This window comes from Emydura macquarii, unplaced genomic scaffold, assembly GCF_026122565.2.
Source record: "Emydura macquarii macquarii isolate MOO-44397 ecotype Brisbane River unplaced genomic scaffold, CSIRO-AGI_Emac_v2 contig_2768, whole genome shotgun sequence".
NCBI classification, from domain to species: Eukaryota; Metazoa; Chordata; order Testudines; family Chelidae; genus Emydura; species Emydura macquarii.
The window spans coordinates 19,356,775-19,376,396 of NW_027132905.1; the positions used below are offsets into that span (position 1 = coordinate 19,356,775).

The following is a 19,622-nucleotide window of genomic DNA, read 5'->3' on the forward strand; positions in this document are numbered from 1 at the left end:
TCCCTGCGGTGTACATAACTTCCTTTCTTTGACACAGTACTGACCATCAGTACGTCGTCTACTATCCATGGGGAGAAGGAACAGGAAAGGGCATGAGGCCTAAACCCCTCTAGACGGACTCTTCTTAAAGACCTAGGAAACCCCTCCACTGTTGGGCCCCATTTTCCCCCCTCTCTAAACGTCCTGGCTTATCCCTAGTCCCAACAGGGTTATTTAAAAGCAAGTACCATAGCAGTGCCTAGAGAGACCCAAAGGGGGGAACTCCCAGAAGTAGAAGGGTTAAGCAACCGAAGAAGATAGCTCTCCGGATATCAGATAGCAAGTGTGAAACATCGGGACAAAGGGTGGGAAAAAGTCCCAAATATTAGGACTATCCATATAAAATCAGGACATCTGGTCACCCTACTGTCCAGATATTGAGGATTATTATAGATTGAGCAGGTAGCACCACCTGTATTTAAGGCTGTCCTACACTTTACATTATAAGACTGTTCCCTGTGGCTTATAACTTTGCATTCAGGCTAAAAATTGACCATGCTGGGTGCCTGCCTAAGGCTGATGTTTTTGAAGAAAGTTTCAGCTGTTTCTGAGAATGAGATTAAGGAAAGAAACCTTGGTTTTTCACAGATAAAAAAATAAATAAAACAAACCTCACAATGGTGTGGGTGAGAAGCTCTAGCACCTTCATGCTTTACAGAAGGGATTTGAAATTTGGCAGGGGGTTGGTTTGTTTTCATGTCAGGAAAGTATCTTTTGCTGTTCCCATAAAAAATAGTCCAACATTGGCCAAATTATAAGCTTTTGAAAAACAAAATCAGTTCACACATGCTCAGTATAGGCGTATTAGAATTTGGCAGCTAAATTTTCTGGAAATTCTGTCAACACTGAGCATGCCTCATCCTCTCACAACTCCTATATCACAATCAAACTGTAGGTGTGCTATCCCCACAGGGTGCCTGCACAGGCTGTGCTGGCAACTTCAACTCTGGCATTTCTTCATTTTGAGTGCTTTACGCTGCAACCTTAACATTGTTTTAATTGAAAGAGAAAGTGTAATTACTACTTGTAATACAAGAGCGCCTATCAGGATCAATCAGAGGTACCAATCAGGATCAAAGCCCCATATATAATGTGTATGAACACAAATACATTTTCTTGCACATAGAAATAGCAGTAAGCAAGAGTGCTTGGTGGTAAGGTAAGGCCTTAATCAAACCTAAATAACAGTTTCAGATGATTTATTTTAACCCAGCTAGCTCCACAATGCAAACGTATGGAAAAAAAAATTATCTGTCCTTTCCTCTCCTCCTACTCTCCCCCATGATTTAACCCTGATTTTTACCTTCTTTTCATCTGGTTGAAAGTATTGATAAGAGAAGACTTAGTCACCTCTCAAAAGAGAATTATTTTAAAATAACTGCCTTTAGACAGCTCCAGTTGAAACACAACTCACATTAATCTCTCAGTGTATGAAATGAGACCAATGTGGGATCATATTAACGTTAATACGTCAGATAGTGACCACACCACATTTTTCAATGTTCTAGATATATCCACCCTATCCCTTTTTAGAGAGATGAACCAATAGATGGTCACTTCAAGAGAAAGGAATACTTGAAATCCACCCACAACTTATTCTCCCTAAAAAATGATATTCTGCCTCCATAAATGCACCAAAAAGATTCTTTGTTTCTAAGTTGTCTATCGCAACTGACATTCATTAAACATGAAAAATACTTTGCAAAACCTTGAGAAATGACCATTAAAAAAGAAGCTTAAAATACCTACAACTCTCTGACTCAATGTACTACAGTCATTAGAGGCACGCTGCTCTCAAAGAAATCCTGTATGAAAGAAAACAACACAGAAGCTGACTGCTATACTGATTTTTGATCTACATTTAATGAAATAGAAGCCTTTTGATATTCCATTTTATGAGCCTGCTAACAATGAAAATCAGTCTTCAGCAACCTCCTTCTCAATGTATGTTTCTGATGTAAAACCACTGCAGTGTCTCACAAGGCAACTCTTCTACTTTTTTTTTGTTTGTTTAAGTTAAATTGACTAAATAAAACATACCATGAAACATAAAACCCCAAAAGAAAACTGTACATTTCAAAACAGGCATAGTTAGGTTCAAAATAATAATACACTTATGGAATGTATTATATATTGCAATGCATACCGAATAGACACATTAGAGAAGCAGGATTGAGAGTCAGAAAAGCAATTATGCATGTGTACAGCTGGACAGCATGAGTGCTGAAGGTCCCTCTTCTTTGCACTTGTCACAACAACCACCCACTGTGCTTGGGGAAGAACACAAACTGCTCCCTTGGTGCATTCCAAAGACGATGGGGAGGAGGAGTGGACATGAATTACCCCCCTTTGCCCTGGCCCTTAATGCAGGCCACCTACACTGGGGAAAACAAGCCATACCCTTCCAAAAGAATGTACAACCTGGTGCAGTTCTTCATCTAGCAGCTGCTTTGGGAGCAACTATTTCAACCAGAAGAACAATCCTTCTGTAAGCTGCACATGGGGTGTTGCAGACCCACACAACCCCCTACTCAGGTCGGTGTTAAAGGCCCCAGTATGGCTCTTCGATTTTAAAATAACTCACAAACTAGTAGTAATACAAAAAATAATCCCTAATATATGTTGCTATGTGAGTGTTACATTTCTTATTGTTTCTCAATGCCATTCAAAGCACAGCTACTCAGTTTTGTTAGCACTGTAAACTCCACCTGGTATCGGAAAAATAAACTAGGATCTTAATAGTTCTGACATCACTAATAATAAAGGTACTGTACTGGAAATTAGGTGGATGATTCTGTTGTGTGAAGTAGGCCAACTCACTTCCCCATAGCTGTATTGCCTCTGCAGGGCCAATTGAAATAAGAAATAGGGGAAACCTATTTTGGTCCCTAACGTAAGTAGATCTGATTCTGAATACACACAGCAAACAGAGCTGCTGAGTATGGCAGTGACATTTTATATAGCTCCTCTGGCCATAATCACATATTGAGTTCTTTTTTCTAGAGAACTGTATAAATCATTCCTAGCGATCATGCTTGCTTGGAGGCTGATCCAGCTCCCATTGAAGTCAAGGGCAAAATCTGTATCAGAGGAAAGTAAGAAAGCCAGATTCTTCCCTCAGATGCATGCACACAACTCCCACTGAAGACAATGAAACTGGGCATGATATTTGAGGGCAGAATCTGGCTCTTAATTAGCAATCCCGCTATCATCACAAAACCTTTGATTGTAAATCATGTTCTTCAGCTGACTGTCCCCCTTTATCGCTATCATTATCAGACTCCTCTGCACATGATCAGTAAGAGTTACTGGCTCTCCTCTCTGAATTAGTGATTGAAGCCTGTACTATAGCTATGCCCAGTGTTCACTTCTGCTCCTTGGGAACAGACCTGCTGTGTGACAGTTGGAAATGTTGGCAGCAATAGGCAGCAGACGCTATTACAAATATGTGGAAATCTGGAGACAAAACTGCATTGTGATTAATCTTTCTCCTGCACAGGAATATTAGCTTTAAAAAGACATGGTCAAGGTCATGAAACAACATCTGACCAACATTTAAATCAAAAATATACTTATTTACAAGTTAACTACAAGTTGCAAAGTCCATAGAATTCTGTTTTCTCCTTCCCTCTCTAATAAAAAATATCATCAGTGCTTCCCTCTTATGGAGATTGAGTAGAGGGTGGTTTTAGCAAAGCATCTATAATAGTGACGTTTCTAAAAATACATTGCTAAATCAGAATGTTCTGTAACTAGCTATCAAGATTTTTGGAGTGCAAACGCTTTACTGCGTGGACAGCTTCATAATACATTTTTATGGAGACAACTAGCAGCTGGAGTTATTGATGGTAAAATGAGAGAGGCAATGCTGTTCCAAGATTATTACAGAATTTATATCATCATCCAACCCAAAATTGCTATGGAGGTTTCATGGGCATACTAGCATATGTAGCCACATAGGAAATGGCCATTTCTCCTTTGGCCACCTAATGGCATTTAGACATTTTCTGCTTGTCTGATTCTACTCTATACAATATGTAGGGTTATTATACTGCAGGTTCCCAAAAAAGAGGATGGGGGGGGCACTGGGGAGGGGGTAAAGTTGGTGGAATTGCAGGGGGAGCTGGAAGGGTACTCACTGGGGGCGGGGGGGCAGTGTCGCTCCCTGTCATGGTGGCAGAGCAGTCAGGACAAGACCAGGATGCAGCGATAGTTGTCAGTCAGCACCAACCTGCAGGACCCCTTCTCCAGGGTTTGGGGGAGGGAAGGGGAGACTGGAGGGAGGCGGGATCCGGCAGCTGTGGCTTGCAGAAGAATGGACCAATCAGCTGTAGATGCAGGGGTGGGACCAACTGGGGCTTTTTCTGAGCTAAAGCTTGTCTGCTCAGCAAACCCCTGGACATTTCATGTTATTTTAAATTCCCTCATAGATAGAGAAAGCAGGCTCAAAAAAGAGGCTATGTCCAAAAATTCCCAGACATATGGTAACTATATATATGGTAAGTGGGCTTTGAGAGGACTCACTGAACTCAATGAAGCTGGGGGCGTGATATTCTCTGGCTGATTTACGAAGCCGCAAAGGAATGTTGAAGGAGCTGATAAACTCCAAGCTGATATCTCTCTAGTTGAACCTGGGAAAGGGATTCAGGAAAGAAGAGGGGCCAGGCTCATCTAACCATGGATGATATGATGATACAGAGGATAAAGGAACTTCTACAGTTCTATGGGGTAGGAAGCAACAAGGGATATAGGAGCCTTGAATACCTATTCAAGTTGGTTTTTTTAATTAAGACAACTAGACTGGAAATGGAGTCCAGTGGGATACACAACTCCATGGGAAAAACACAATTAGATGTTGGACAGTGTGCAGGAAAATAATGGCTTGTCTACACTTCACCACAGTTAGGACTATGGGAGTACAAATAGCAATGTGAACCAAAGTACTCTGCTATAACTCCCTCTTCTGGCCATTGTGGGTGTGAACTAAAAGGATCCTAATTTGTATTAACATAGTCCTCTTCAAACAGGACAAAGTAGTTTGCAGCCGTGCAAGTTATGGCTCAGCACTTTGGTGTGCATAGCTATTCACAACTCCATAGTCCAAAGTGCAGGGCAGCACAGACATAGCCTGAGTAGCTGTCTTTTAGGTTTCTTCCTAATTGGGCTGATTGGCTCTGACGAAGAGCCAGTTTTGCTCTTTTTGGTGATGCAAAACAGAATGACCATTAGCTTGCTGCGACACCAGCATGCAAAACTGGAATAAATGGGTTAACTTCTGATGTTGTTTCATGGTGGAGGAATGGATGTCACTGGTGCAAATTCTGCCACGGATTTGAATAGAATCGGGATCAGCCTTCCTTCCCACCAATAGCTCTCTGGTGCAGAACTAAGTTAGGGAGCTAGTATTGACCACTGTCCTGAACATACAGTTGGAAGCCCGGCACCGAGCCACAACATCATGCTCATTGTTTAAAACCCTCTAAATAGCATGCCCTCGTGCTACAATTCTATCTACCATGACAACATCCTTGGCATTGGATTTGGCCTGTAGCTATTCTGACCTTTCCTTGTATTATTGCAGTCTACTCCAGATGATAAAATCCACATATCACAGTGAGATAACTATATCAGAATAAATAGGAGGTGCACTTTAGAATTTTAATATTTTATCACTGAGAAATGTATACCTGTCTCAAAACATTCACTTCACTTCATCCTTTCTAAAACAATTTAATACGCATAGTGCTTGCAGAACATTGGAATAACACGAGAATGTTACCAGAGTGACAATGAATAAAACAAGCAGCCTTAGAGTATAGGACCAATATGTCTGCTCCACTAATGTGCAGTTCGCTGACCCCATACTTTATTACCAACATTGGAGAACTGAAAGCATACTTAAGAATTTTTCAAACTATGTTTCCTATTCCACTTGGAAAGAGTTCATGTATATTTCACTCTGATAAGGTAATGTGAACAGAGAAATAAAGAATGCATCATTTCAACTGTTTTCTGTTGAAATTTCATATTGTTGCTACTCAAGTCACATTTCATACTTCTTGCAGCTGAGAAAGCACTGCAGGTCATTTATACAAAGTAACTGAAGTTATTTTGCCTCCTGCAGGAAAAAAAGTTACTAATGTATGATTTAAATTAATGGATTTCAGAACACATGAAGCACCTTCCTCAGACTACTCACAGCCTTTTTAATTCTTTTTTCCCTCCTTCAAGCTATTGTAAAATATAAAAAAAGGTAAAGATTGACTGCACCTTAAAAAAATTGTTGTATTTCTTATATTACATTAAGTTTAATAAAGAACGGTTGATAACACAGCTGTCATGTTTGTAGGTGTTTTAAAGGAGCCTCAGGGAATTAGTGTATCAAATTCAATTAAAATTGGGTACCTAATTGTCTTAAGCTTGTTTGAAAATTCCGACCTGTCTACTACTTATCTATAGGTTGTGTGTGTCTACATGCACGCACGAACGCGCGCACACACACACTCCCAGAGGAAAAAAGTACACTGAGTTCAAGTTTAGGTTCAGGATACATAGTAATTTGAAGGTAAAAAAAACATTATAATGTAGTATTCGTACCCAAAACAAGCACTGCAAGACCTATAAAATTCAGTATTAACTCTGAATTTTATGAGGAATTCCAACATGTTAAGGTAGAGAAGAAGTGCACATCTTACACACCTGAAACAACCTAACTCTACCCAGTAGCGCATTGTAATGCTTGCTTTGGGGAGGAGGGTGGACAGCCTCCCTCCAGGGAGTGTGCCATGGAGCCTACCCACAAACACAATGGGTGCAGTAAATCCCTGTGGGTCTTAGAAATCTGTATACTCTGAAGTCCCAGCAGTCCTTCCAGCCTTCCTCCCCCCACTTCTGTGTTTCCTAGTAGATAGACTCCAACTTAAGTGTTCTACCAGGGTCTCCCATAGCCATGGCTGTCCCTTGTACTTGCCTTAAAGATGGGTTTCCCACCATTAAGGCGGCAACATGGCAAATTAAAGGTTAGGGCTATATTATCTTTCCCTGTGGTGCAGGGGTGGTGGAACCGTGCCCCCAGAGATGGGCCTGCCCAGTCCCTACTGCTTACCCACCTCTTTTCCTCCTAAATCCAATCCTGTGTGAAGCTCCTTGCCTTGAGCAAGCAGCACCAGAAAGGCTGCAGGCCACCCTTCTGTGCAGGAAGGGGAAAGCCGCATGTGTGGGGCATGATCTGTCCAGAAGATATTTTCCATATTATAAAGAATCAAGTTTTCACCCGAATTTCAAAATGAACGTGAAAGTCAAAAAAACCTTGGGAAGAAAAGGCACATTCAGCCTTATGAATGCAGCTTATTTAGTAATTCTAACACAAGACCTAAGATAAGAGCCCAAAGCTCCTATTCTTCAGGCTTTTGTGATTCAGAACAAGAAGGCTGGTTTTCCAAAGGGAAAAGTCAATTGAACAAATAGGTTTAAATGGACTCTTCGTGAACAGGCCTACTCTCAGATCCAAAAAAAAAAAAAAAAGCTAGTAAAAGACTCTACAATAGATCTCAAATTACCATGTACTTCTGCCAAGAATCTTTATAATAGGGCAATAACACACTCTGCAGGTGTCCTCATGAAATTCTAAGACCACAGTGAAATGCACGCTCACTGTCCTAAATTTCAAATCATGCTTTAAATTCTGTCGATCAATGCAACAGTTAAGGATTTAAGACAAGAGGCAGACAGTCCTCCAAGGTATTGCTCCTGCAGTGCAGAAAAAGGGTAAGCGTGTTGTTTATTGTAGCAGTTATTGTTGGGGATTTGTATCTACATAGATGGGTTGCAAACAAAGCTAGGCCGAGGTGAAGACAGGATTTTAGCCCATGCCATAACACTCTGCCCTCTCTTCTATTCAGCAACTGACCCACTACACCATACTGACCAAACTGACCCCTTTCACCATAGGAAACTGTAATGGCATGGCACCAACCACTCCTGAGTGCCCCTGTCTGGTTGGGTGTGCCTGCAGTTTTCAGTTTCTGGTGGCCCCTGTAGGTGGTTTCTCTGGCAGTTTCCAGTGACTCCGGCTAAGTTACACTCACTGTCGGTGTATGAAACAAACCAACCCCTTCAGGGTACGCTGTCCAAATGTCCTGCAGCTCTCCCTGGGTTCACTCTTTAAATAGTCCTGGTATGGGGCTATACCCCTAGGGCTTCCTCCCTGGAGACACTATCTTCCTGCAGCCATCTCTGAGCTAAGTCCTTATTCAGTGCAACAGGGCCCATCACGATGGCCTCAGTTGGATATGTCCTTTCTCTGTAGCCCTCCCTGGGTTCAGTGCTTGTGTCTGCTTGAGTACTCAGAGAGCCCACCTTCCTGCTGAGCCACCCCTCTTCAACTCAGTTCCCTGACCAGAGATCCCTGCTGAGTGAGTCCCAATAACGTGACCCCTTTTCCTGCTCTGCACTCCACTAATTCCCTTCCCTAAGGCATAGTCACTTGGCCCAGTGACTGGTGGGGAGGAGGGGACCCAGACCTACCCACTGCTCTGGATCCCCACCCAGGTATCCTTTTAGTATAGTAGCCTTGTGCTCTGTTCCTTCATAAATTGCTGCTCTGTGTTTCCCTGGGCCACTTCCCCATAGCCTATCTTAGCGGAGTCCTGGCAGCCAGCCAGAAGCTATTCTCTCACTCTCCCAGTCCCTGCCAGTCACTGCTTACTTCAGTCCCAGCAGCTAGCCAAAAGCTTCTTTCTCGCTGCCCCAGTCCCTGCTTGTAACTGATCTCTGCAGCCCTTTCAACTCCTGCAGCCAGCCAGTAGTCTTTTGTTGCTCCCCTAGTCCCTGCCAGCAGATTGTCCTCTGCTCCAGTCAGCAACTAACTGCTGCTCTGTTCAGCAGCTCCTTTTATAGGCCCTGCTGAGCCCTGATTGGCTGCTCCCTGCAGTCTCTCTCATGGACTGCTTCCCTGAAACCACTCTAGGCCACTTGGAGGACTTCTCCTCTGCTCCTTTCTGCGCCAGGGTGTGGCAGGACTCTAAGCCCTCTAGCAGGGGCCTTCTGGACCTAGTCCACCCTGTCACCGGGAATAACCCAACATATTTATTTCCCTGCTTCACACTGATCAAGGGGAGTTTGTCCACAGTTAGCTATAAAGAATTTGCCCTCTACCATTGTCTCACTTCTTACTCCAAAATGGCATTTCATTTTGCTCAGCTATATGCAATGGGCACCCTAGTTCCCTAAAATACTTGGGAACCTTTTGCAGTAGTGTTTCAAAGGATGTCCTGCAGCTATTGAGCCAAAATATTCCGGATAATGTGCTATGCATAAAGCAGAAACAACAGGGTTGGCATAGGGCTACCACTTTGGGCAGAAGCTCTGCAGTCTCAGAAAAAGTGGATGGGGATGGGCCTATCAGTGAGTACCCATAACAGTTCCAGTGCATTTCTAGTGACTCACTTTTATGAACATTCTAGGCAGCACCTCATTTACCCTTTGCTTAACATGGCCTTTGGTTATGAATGGATCTTAAATTCTATTTGTGTATTTCCTCTGATTTCTTTTATAGCAAACCCACCCTCAGTGAAAGAAACATTTCTTTCTAAGGGTTTTTTGTTTGTTTGCAAGTGCTATCCACCAGAAATTCAAACTCAAGGGTACAGCTCTAAAATATTGATATTTAAAGCACTGCCACGGTGAACAACCTTTTCCACCTCTCCCATCACTCCCTTGTGAAGGGGCAGGCCAGGATCCCTTTGAGATGCTTTCCCTGCTAGCACCCCAGTGAGCATAAAGAGACAAATTCATCCCTGATGTAACTTTACTGAAATTAATGGAGTTATATGAAATGATGAATTAAGACTGAGCTACCTAAAATGCAGCAGAGAGGAGTAATCAGTAGAGATAACTAGAACTGGAGTATGCTGCACTGTCCTTGAGAATGACAGAGCTACAACTCTGGCATGTCACTTTGGAGACCACTAGGAAGAATTTAATCTGACTAAACCTGAATTATCCTAGGTGCTCCAGCTGCAATGCAGTTCCTCTGCACCACCTGGTGGTATGCCTCCAGCATTCAGGGTAGTTACCCTTAGCGATTCATTTCTTTCCTTCTACCTCTGAGAATAAGCCCAGTCTTAGAAGATGACTTTATAAAACTAGGACAAAGATGAGACTTTTTCTTACTTTTTCTTATTTTTTTTAAATTCCTTTATGAAAGTTGAAAACTTACCAATCACTTATTCATATCTGTACTGGGACCCATTAGGTAGAAAGACCTCAAATATAGATATATTCCCATGATTGGCTGAGGCACACATACACACACATACAAAAGATCAGTTCTCTAAGCCTATTACAATTCAACTAATCACTAGTCACTAATGAGAATGAGTTACTGTGACCCCATTGCACTAGTATCCACTGAATAAACTGATTAAAACCACACTTATAATTTGGTACAGCAGACACAATGTGATTGTAACTGAATATTGTCACAGGATCAATGTTTCCTGCTCCTCAAATAAACATTTCAGCTTTGCCCTGATATTTACGGAGCAGCAGGAGACAATTACCCAAAAACACAGTTCCATTCCACTGACATCTTTGTAAATATCACTGTAATATCAACCTTTGACAATAACACAGCAAAAATTATGCAGAAAGAATGTTTCAAGGTTTCAAAGCATTGAAATTCAGTAACTAAAGTATTGCATTGGCACTTTATGCCTCGTGTGATAAGCACTAATAGCACCGAGATAGCAGAATGATATTAAGGTATCATTTCAGTGTTCTGTGTAGCCAATGACCATTAATAGACAACAGTTGGTAATACTTCTCCTCATTGTAGTACCAAACTATTTGCTCAGTCTACTGTAAGATATCTTGGGGAATTCATGAGACATTTCAGTGTTAAGAAACTCAGGTGCCAGTACTACTGGTAAAACAGGAAATGATGGAGTACATTTTCAGTCAGGCTGAGAGCCAGCCTATCTTCATTCAGACGCATCTTGCACTAATAATATTTACATATGCAAAATTAATTGTAAGCACATTCTGAGTATCTGCATTTCTAATTAAATGATTAATGCTTCCAGGGGCAAGTACTCAGATTTTTGCCTGAATTACGGATGTTACCTGAACTCTACCTTTTTTGCATACGCTTCACGGTTTGGTGTTTAATGCTAGTATTTTCAAAGGAGCCTAAAATTGTTAAGCACCCAAATCCCATTGACATTGGGCATGTAATTCCTTTAAACTCCTTTGAAAAACACCAATTTATTATATTGTTTCTCAAATAATACAATAGCATGGAATTTTTAAAAAAATAAACCTTAAAAACACTAATGGATACCAGGGTACAATTAATTTCAAGTCAAACAGCCATCTCATGATTGATATTGACAGGGGATTGGTTCATATGGTAACCTAGCAGTGAAAAATAACATATATATACTTACATCCACACATACCCTCCATTAGTTATCCTGAGATGTCCAGCCCCCCTGAATAGTTATTAGTGGAGAGGACTCTGCTATTTAGTCTCTCTTCAACGTCAGCGTTCAGTAGTTCTAGAATTAAATTTTCTCCTTTTGCAGCCAAATACCATTTTCATTCCTTACCCAACGGACTAATAAAAACAGGGTCCAAATGCGTTAGAATTATTGCCTGCTTTGCTTTGTTATTCTTTACTTCATTCAATTGTGTATCATCAACAAATTCACAAACTGTACTTCACTGCTGCACTGTCTGTCTAGGTCAATTTATGGATTGACTAAACCAAACAAATACAGATCTAGAAACTAATTCCAGGAGACCCTATTTAATACCCTTCACTAATTTATGCAGAGCTTCTCTTCCAGATCTCATTCTTTTTCATGCTCTATTTATATCTATTTCCACCATGGTGGTTGAGTTACAAACTCCTTTATTCCTATAGCTCATAAATTAACCATAATCTTATCATGAGTACTTTTATTAAAAGCTTTTTAAAACGTCAAATGTATTGTCATATGCTGTGCTATTATTAACTTTGTAACCTCAGAAAAGGTAAGAAGGTTAGATTGACAGGAACTTCCCTTTATAAAACTATTGAGTCAAACTAGTACTATATTTACACTCTGCTTCAGCAGTTTTTTCTTGCGTAAAAGTAGCTCTTAGCAGTTATGCCAAAGTAGTGATAGTTTGCTTCGCAGATTACTGCTGCAGTGTTGCATGGGATATATTTAATTGCATACTGGCAATGTACAGCAAGTAACTAAGCACTAGCAATTTCACCAAAATTAGTGCCTGGAATCAAATAGATGAAAAGCCTGAACACTGAGATCTGTGCTTTATTTGAGGCATACTGGCCAGGAAGCAGTGAAAAGAGAGTTAAGGTCTATACGTTTTTGTTGTCAGGCAGCTGTGTGTACTGCAGGGTTGGTGGGTGATTAATGAAACTTATCTGCATCCAGTTCTGTACTGGCTGTGGGCATCTTATCATTTCAGTGTATGGTCTCAGCAACATCTATGCCATGATGCAGCTGCAGATAATTTTTACCAGCAACAACGGTCATGAAAATTTGTCATCCTTGGATGACTTTAATGCGCAGGTAAGAAAAGAACAATGACACCTACTCAGGTGTGCTTGGAAAGTTTGGTATCAGACAGAAGAACAGGAATGGACAACCACAGTTGGAATTTGTGGCTACCAACGACACAGTAATCACTGACCTGCTCTTCCGTCACCCAAAGATTCCAAAGCAGACCAGGTATAGCTCACATGGTTTCCCCAGGACTTTTATTTATCATGTCTCTAACAATCATTGGCAGTCAACGGCTGTGGAGGTATGAGTTTCCAGAAATATTGAACATGACACTGCTAACAGAAGTGTGCCTCTGACTTCAAAGACAGATAGTTAATGGGCTGAAATTAGTTAAGTTTCACAAAAAGCTCTCATTACAACCAAGTTATCAGATGACTTTCTGTTCTGAACTTCACGGGGCCATTCTGTGATCTGATGTCAAGTCAAACCATCAGTATTGACCACCACCAGCTCAGCGGTGGTGCCTCAGATTTTCAAATGTAATTCATGGATCAGTAAAGACACGCTCAGAGCCTTGGAGCTAAGAAAAAGGCCAGGCTACAATTTAAATCTTCAAATACATGTTTGTCAAGAGCAAAATCAAAGGATGAATGGGTCTGACTTTGGAATGTCCTCAAGTTATTGTGTAAGAAAGGTAAGGCATCCTGGTGGTCGACTCAGGCAGCCAGTTCAGAAGAAGTTCCAACAGGCACAATCTCCACACCTTCTATTCAACCTTTTGGTGTTTTCAGGGGAAGGAGACACCAGCTTGTCCAGTAAAGAATTGGGATTGTAGAATCAGTCACAATTTGCAGGATCAGCTGCACTGATGGGAAGATCATTTCAAGATGTTCCTTAATTGTCTAATGCCTGCAGTCCCTCTCCCATTTGAAGAGGGGCAGAAAGTTCCAGTAAAGCTTCCTTCCTTCAACTAAGAAGAGATCCAGATTGCAGTCCATAAACTGAAATCTGGGTAGGTACCAGGGGTTTGTAACATTACGCCTGAGTTTCTGAAGACGGGTGAGAGTATTGCTGAACAGTGGCTGCATAAGTTCTTCCAAGCACATCTGGCATACTAATATCATCCCCAATGATAAGGAGATTACTCTGCCTCCATTCAAAAAAGGGCAATAAAGCTGAATGTCACAACAATAGAGATATTATGCCATTGTCGGTCTCAGGGAAAGTCTTTGTTTCTGTATTAATATCTAGAAATAATAATGTACTTTATGGCAAAAGCTAGGATACTCCATGTGGCTTTAAACCTGGTTGTCCCACTGCCAACCAGATCTTTACCTTGAGATGGCCTTTTGAAAACAGAGCTGAATTTAATGAGCTGTGCACAGCACTTTCTATAGATTCCTGTCAGATCTTTGAGTCAGTGCATCAAGCAAATTTGTGGGATCTGATGAGGCATCTTAATGTCCCTGTAGAGCTCTGTAATGGAATGGAAAGCTGTGTTCGGGACAATGGCAGATACATGGCATGGTTTCCTATCTCCATGGAAGTTCAGCAAGGCCATCTTCTGTCACCTGCATTGTCCAATATCGGCACTGACTGGTTGATGGATAAGCTTAAGGAGGCAGCCGCTGATGGCATTGAGCTGAACATCATCCTGCTTTAAGATCTTGAATATGCCAATGTTTTATTAGCTTAGTTTGGTGAACTGCTGAAGCTGATGTCTGATCTGATTGGACAAGGAACAGTGCACAGTGCTCTGGTTATTAATCTGGTTAGAACTAAATCCCTGGTCATTATCATCAAACAGCCTCCAGCTCCAGATTACAACAAGCTCAATATTAACTTGTATAGTGGTGCACTGAGCAGATGGCAGCTGTCAAATACTTGGGCAGCATCCTAAACAGTGCTGGAAGATGCTTGAAAGATATAGACACACATTAAGCAGCGGTTGCTGCCATGTTTCAGACCATTCATAGGCCTCTGTGGGACCATATGACATCAAGTTTGCTATGAAGCTGCAGATCTATAGAACCATAGTTATACCAACTCTGTTGTATGGAAGTGAAACATGGGCACTAAGGAAGATTGAAGAACAACTGATTGGTGTTTTGATTCTCGTTGTCTCTGCCAGCTGCTCCATGTTAAGGACAAGACCAAATCAGAAAAGAGGATATTCGAAGCCAAAACCAGCAACCACGTCCAGTAGTACTGTTTCAGTTTCAGCAGCTTTCTTAGTATGGATATGTTATAAGACTAAAAAAGCAATGAATTCCAAAGCATGTGTACCAAGGAATGCTGCCATACAGCCAGCGATCATGTAGGCACCAAAAAGCTTTGGTGGTGTAACAAGATCATTGGTGATGAACGTAACCTAAACATATAATCAGACCACCTTAAATACCTTGCCAGAGATTGAGTCAGGTGGAGCTTGATTTGCAAGGAGGCCACATCCCTTTGGGATTTGCCATGATGATGATGATGCATTAGAGATGCAAGAGCACAATCATTTTGCATCATAATATATTTTACACACACACACACACACACACACACACACACACACAAATATACATACACACACATATGCACATTGCTGGCCAAATATTCAAATTCAAGTGCCTACTCACACATTTAAGTACCTAGACAGGCACTTCAGAACATAAATACCCATTTCAGGATTCTACTCCATAATCTTGCCACTGACTCAGCAGGCACAGACCCTTGAGCCAGCATGGAAGCTTAAGTGAAATCAAAGGACGCATCATGTGAGCACAGAGATGTGCCTGGATGGAGACAGTTGCAGAACAAGTCTAAGTTATTATTTATTCATATCCTGCAGGCTATCACTGAACAAAACTGAGGAAGGTGCATGGCAAGGGATGGGAAAAGCTCTTCCTGCAGAACAGGCAGAATTTTAAAGGGCCAAACTCATAAGTAACAGACTTAGGTGCCAAAGATTTGAAAACTGAGCTCTCCATATATTTCACAAGAACATGTTATTTAGCTAATTATGCTAATCTAATACTATATATCATTTTTAATAAGGAGACTAGGCACTTTCATCATGCATGTAAATCTAGGGATCTTAAAGCATTTTACAGATATCAACTGATTAACCTTCACAGAGGCATGCACAGGAGTTTATATTTGACCCCTTTTGGAGGGGCATGTTCTCACCCCAGGAGGAGATCACTCATCTCCCTGCCCACCCTCTGGCCCTGGAAGAAGCTTGTTCTTCCCTCCCCACCCTGGCCCTGGCAAAAGATCACCCCCCATGGCTCCCAGGCCAGAGGATTTTTGTGCCCCCAACGATTATTGGGGAACCTGTGCCTCTGCTTGCCCCCCCTTGTGCATGCCTTTGAACCCTCACAAAACTCGAGAGGTAGGTAAATCATATCCTATAAGAGAACTAGGAGTTTTCCTAGTCATACAACAGGGAGCCTATTCATGCATCCAGCCCTATGCTCTTGTTTGCAGAGGCCAAACTAATCTTCAAAGATCCTCAAAGAGCATTAGAGACTTCATTGGATATTGTGACCCAGGAACCTCTTATTGCCAGCTAACAAAGGGCACCAAGTGGGTGCATAGGAGTTACAAGGATCTTCTGGGTATGGTACTGACATTTGTTTGGTGAACTAAAATGTAGTGTGAGGGGTCTAATAGAAGCCTGTGTCACAATGGTCATCAATATCATTGCAAAATGCCCATAGGAATCTTGTATATGGAGTTATGTATATACGTTGGAAATAATGTTTTTAACATCTATGTCTAGGGACTGGTGACCAAGAAATGGGAAAAGCTAGTTTTCTTTCAGGCGAGAAATGTTTAAACTATCTGTCTACAAGTAAATTAAGTATAGTATAGTTCACAATAGGCCTCCCTCCACTCACCAGTCTGAACCAAACACTAATAAAGGATTGTGAGAGCTTCAAAGAAAAAAAGTAAAAGCAAACTGTGGGAAGGGGAACCCTATCATCAAAGATTTGTTCTAATATATTTGGGAGACAAAGAACACTCTCTGGCATCCTTCACTGAAGAAGTAAATGGGCAGCAAGTTTGCTTCACGAAAGAGGGATCTCAACCAGGTTTGGTTGAAAACGCTGCAGAGAACATTGGGTGAGATAAGAATCTTTAGACAGGATGTTAACTTGTTAGTTAAGTATCGTCTCTATCGAGCGTGAAATTATTTTTCCAATATTCTTGCTCACTGGGACTTAAATCTCTTCTTTGATAATAAATTTATTCTTATTTTTGCTGTAAATATATCTAAGTGCTGTATGTTTAGCAGAGCTGTGTTCTGAGGTATAAGTAATAAGCTGTGGCATACTCTTCCTTTAGGAACAGTGGGCATTGTAATTCTGTGACCGTTCAGCGGAAAAGGGGCTGGACACTGCTGGGAACTCTCTGAAGACTCGGTAGTTGGTGTGTGCCTAATGCTACTTGTACAGAGAGACCGAGTCCTATGGAGTCTGGGAAGGCAGGGGTTGTGTGCCAGAGGCTGGTGGTTTCAGGGAGCCGATCCACAGTAGGCACAGACAAGACTTTCCCATGCTAATGGCAGGTGGTGGTGAGGTGCCTCTCAACCTGGGTACCCATGGGGAGCATCACAGATATACATGGATTTTAGCTTTTGATATTAGTCACAATGATTCAGGCCCTGATTCAAACCTATGTATGTGAGTCAAGTTCAGTGCAACTCTTCATGTGCTCAAGTCTTTGTTAGACTGGAGCTTTATACAGTTAAAGCAAACAGTGAAGAGGGCTAAATTTACCATATTGCTTCACAGAGTTTGCTGAGGTCTGGAATTAGAAGCTGACATTGCCTCCTGTAAGCTGAATGGGCAGCAATACTGTTAAATAAAGAACAGCATGACAGACACATGGGAATCGATTGGTTTTATTTCACTTCTATTTCTATTTTCATATAATTTGTTTTGCTTATATTAAACGAATTAGGTCATTTGTTATCCAGGCCAGGCTATTGTTTAATATTTAAACAAAAAGTGGATTAGTTATCAATTAAAGGTTTAGTGCTCACATTTATTCTTCCAATTTATTCAGATAATTCAGCTGTGCATGTACGATACGCAGGATTTAAAATGAAATATATTTTAATTCAGGAATGTTCCAGATTATAGTTAAAACGTCATGATATGCAGCTTTATAGATAAAGCATGTGGTTTTCCTTTTTATTTTTTTAACCCACACCTGGTAAGGAAAAAATTTTCAAGTATTAAATACAGAGTATATAACAACATGACAAATACCATGAAGAGAACTACTAATGTGCAGTATATAAACAGGCAGGCAATTAGACAGCCACACACACAGTGCACATGGGGCAGAGAGAGATCAGTCCTACAAACTGTATCAAAGTGAAAAGAACAGACCTTGCTGGATTTTGAAATTTAAAAGAAACAGATGCAATAGGGACTAAACCTAATAAGTTGAAAATATGTAATATCAAGTACCGAAAATGGAAAATATGAAATATCAAATACAAAAACTGGAAAAGAAAATTAAATATAAAATATTATAGCACTTTAATCCCATTTGTCTATTCTGATTTTCCCATCTTAAAATATATTCTGAAATTTCAAAAATATACTAGCAATACATTTGGATATTTGGTTGTTTGAGAATAGAAACACTAACACAACTCTGAATATATTTATTACAATTATTAAAATGTTATAGCTATTAGAAAATCTCTAAAGGCAAGAACCAGAGGACCTTCCTCCACTTTTAGGCAGTCAAACTCCCATTGTTACAATTTATGTATTTTTACTAAAGTAGGGTCTATAGGGAACAAATCAGATCAGACATCCATTGTCCTAAACAATTCATAAACACACAGTAAGATGCAGCCTCTTCTTGAAGAGTTTACAGTCTAAGGCACTGATACTACAATTCGGCCCCTTGGGTCATTGCGCAGCCATATTAAAGATGATGGGCGTCTTCCCACATCAAACCAAACTTATTGCAGGATCAGGGCCTAAATAGCCGCTGAGCCTAAGTGAAAGGTATCCCACCGACTGCAATGATTGAAAGGTTTGAGGGGCCTGATTCAAACCACAATGATGTCAAAGGACAGATTAATTTCAGTAGGCTTTGGATCAGGCTCCTATGAGGGAGAAAAAAGGAGAGCATTATTTTTTGTATAAGAATAGCTGTATTTGTGGGGAAAGGTTATGAAGTATCCTTTTTCATAAATAAGGCCTTTTGACTGGTGCTAGGTGTTAAAGCAAAGAAGAACATATTATTGGGTAAATTTTACCCTTTAAAATTGTTGTTTTTCTTAGACAGAATAGGTTGCTAAGTTGTCTATGTGGAAGACTCTTTTGCAGCTACATTCTCCTTCTCTCTTTTTCCCTGAGGTACATGGCTGCTGCCATGATAACCAAAGCCAGCAGAGCAAAACATTTTTTTTTTTGAAATAGGAAAAAATAAATTACTTATAGATGCCTCCTGTCACAAATTGGCAGACCTTTCTGTTCCCTGGCTCTAAGAGAATTCATACCAGCTGTAGTGTTTGACAAATACCCTTGACAACCTCTGGGTTCTATCTGTTCAGTTTAAGAGATGAAATACATTTTGCTGCTTTCAAACTTTGCAGGAATTAAGTCATTTTCTGTCTGCTTCATTGTACATCAAATCACGTATTTGGTGTTATCTCCTCGTTCTTGTTTGCAGCTGTATTAGTTTTAAAACTGGAAACCATATTCTCCTTAAACATTTCAGAATGCATAATATAAGTTTCAAAACAGATTTGTTTTGTTTTCTTTTAGATTTGTGTTAAAAGATGATGTGAGGAGAATAGCATGTGGTTTTCATTAAAGATGGGTAAAAATGATTCATAAACTTGGGAGGGGGGGAACTCCATGTAGAAGGCAGGATGGTTTGATAAAAATTAAGAATAAACAATTCTACTCCAAGTATCCCCATTGAAAACATTTTCCATTTCTACAGCTGAACCAGAGCATGTCTGATGATCAGAAAACATTCAATTACAGCTTAAGTATCCTCTCCCCCCATTTTAGCGCACACCTCTGTTTTTCCATGTTATAG

General features: G+C 40.8%; 1 protein-coding gene across 4 annotated transcripts in view; it reads right to left on the reverse strand.

Annotated features, from left to right (window-relative positions):
• Positions 1-19,622, reverse strand: part of GABRB2 (gamma-aminobutyric acid type A receptor subunit beta2) — a 225,670-nt gene that overhangs the window by 93,853 nt on the left and 112,195 nt on the right. The gene's annotated exons all lie outside the window — the stretch shown is intronic.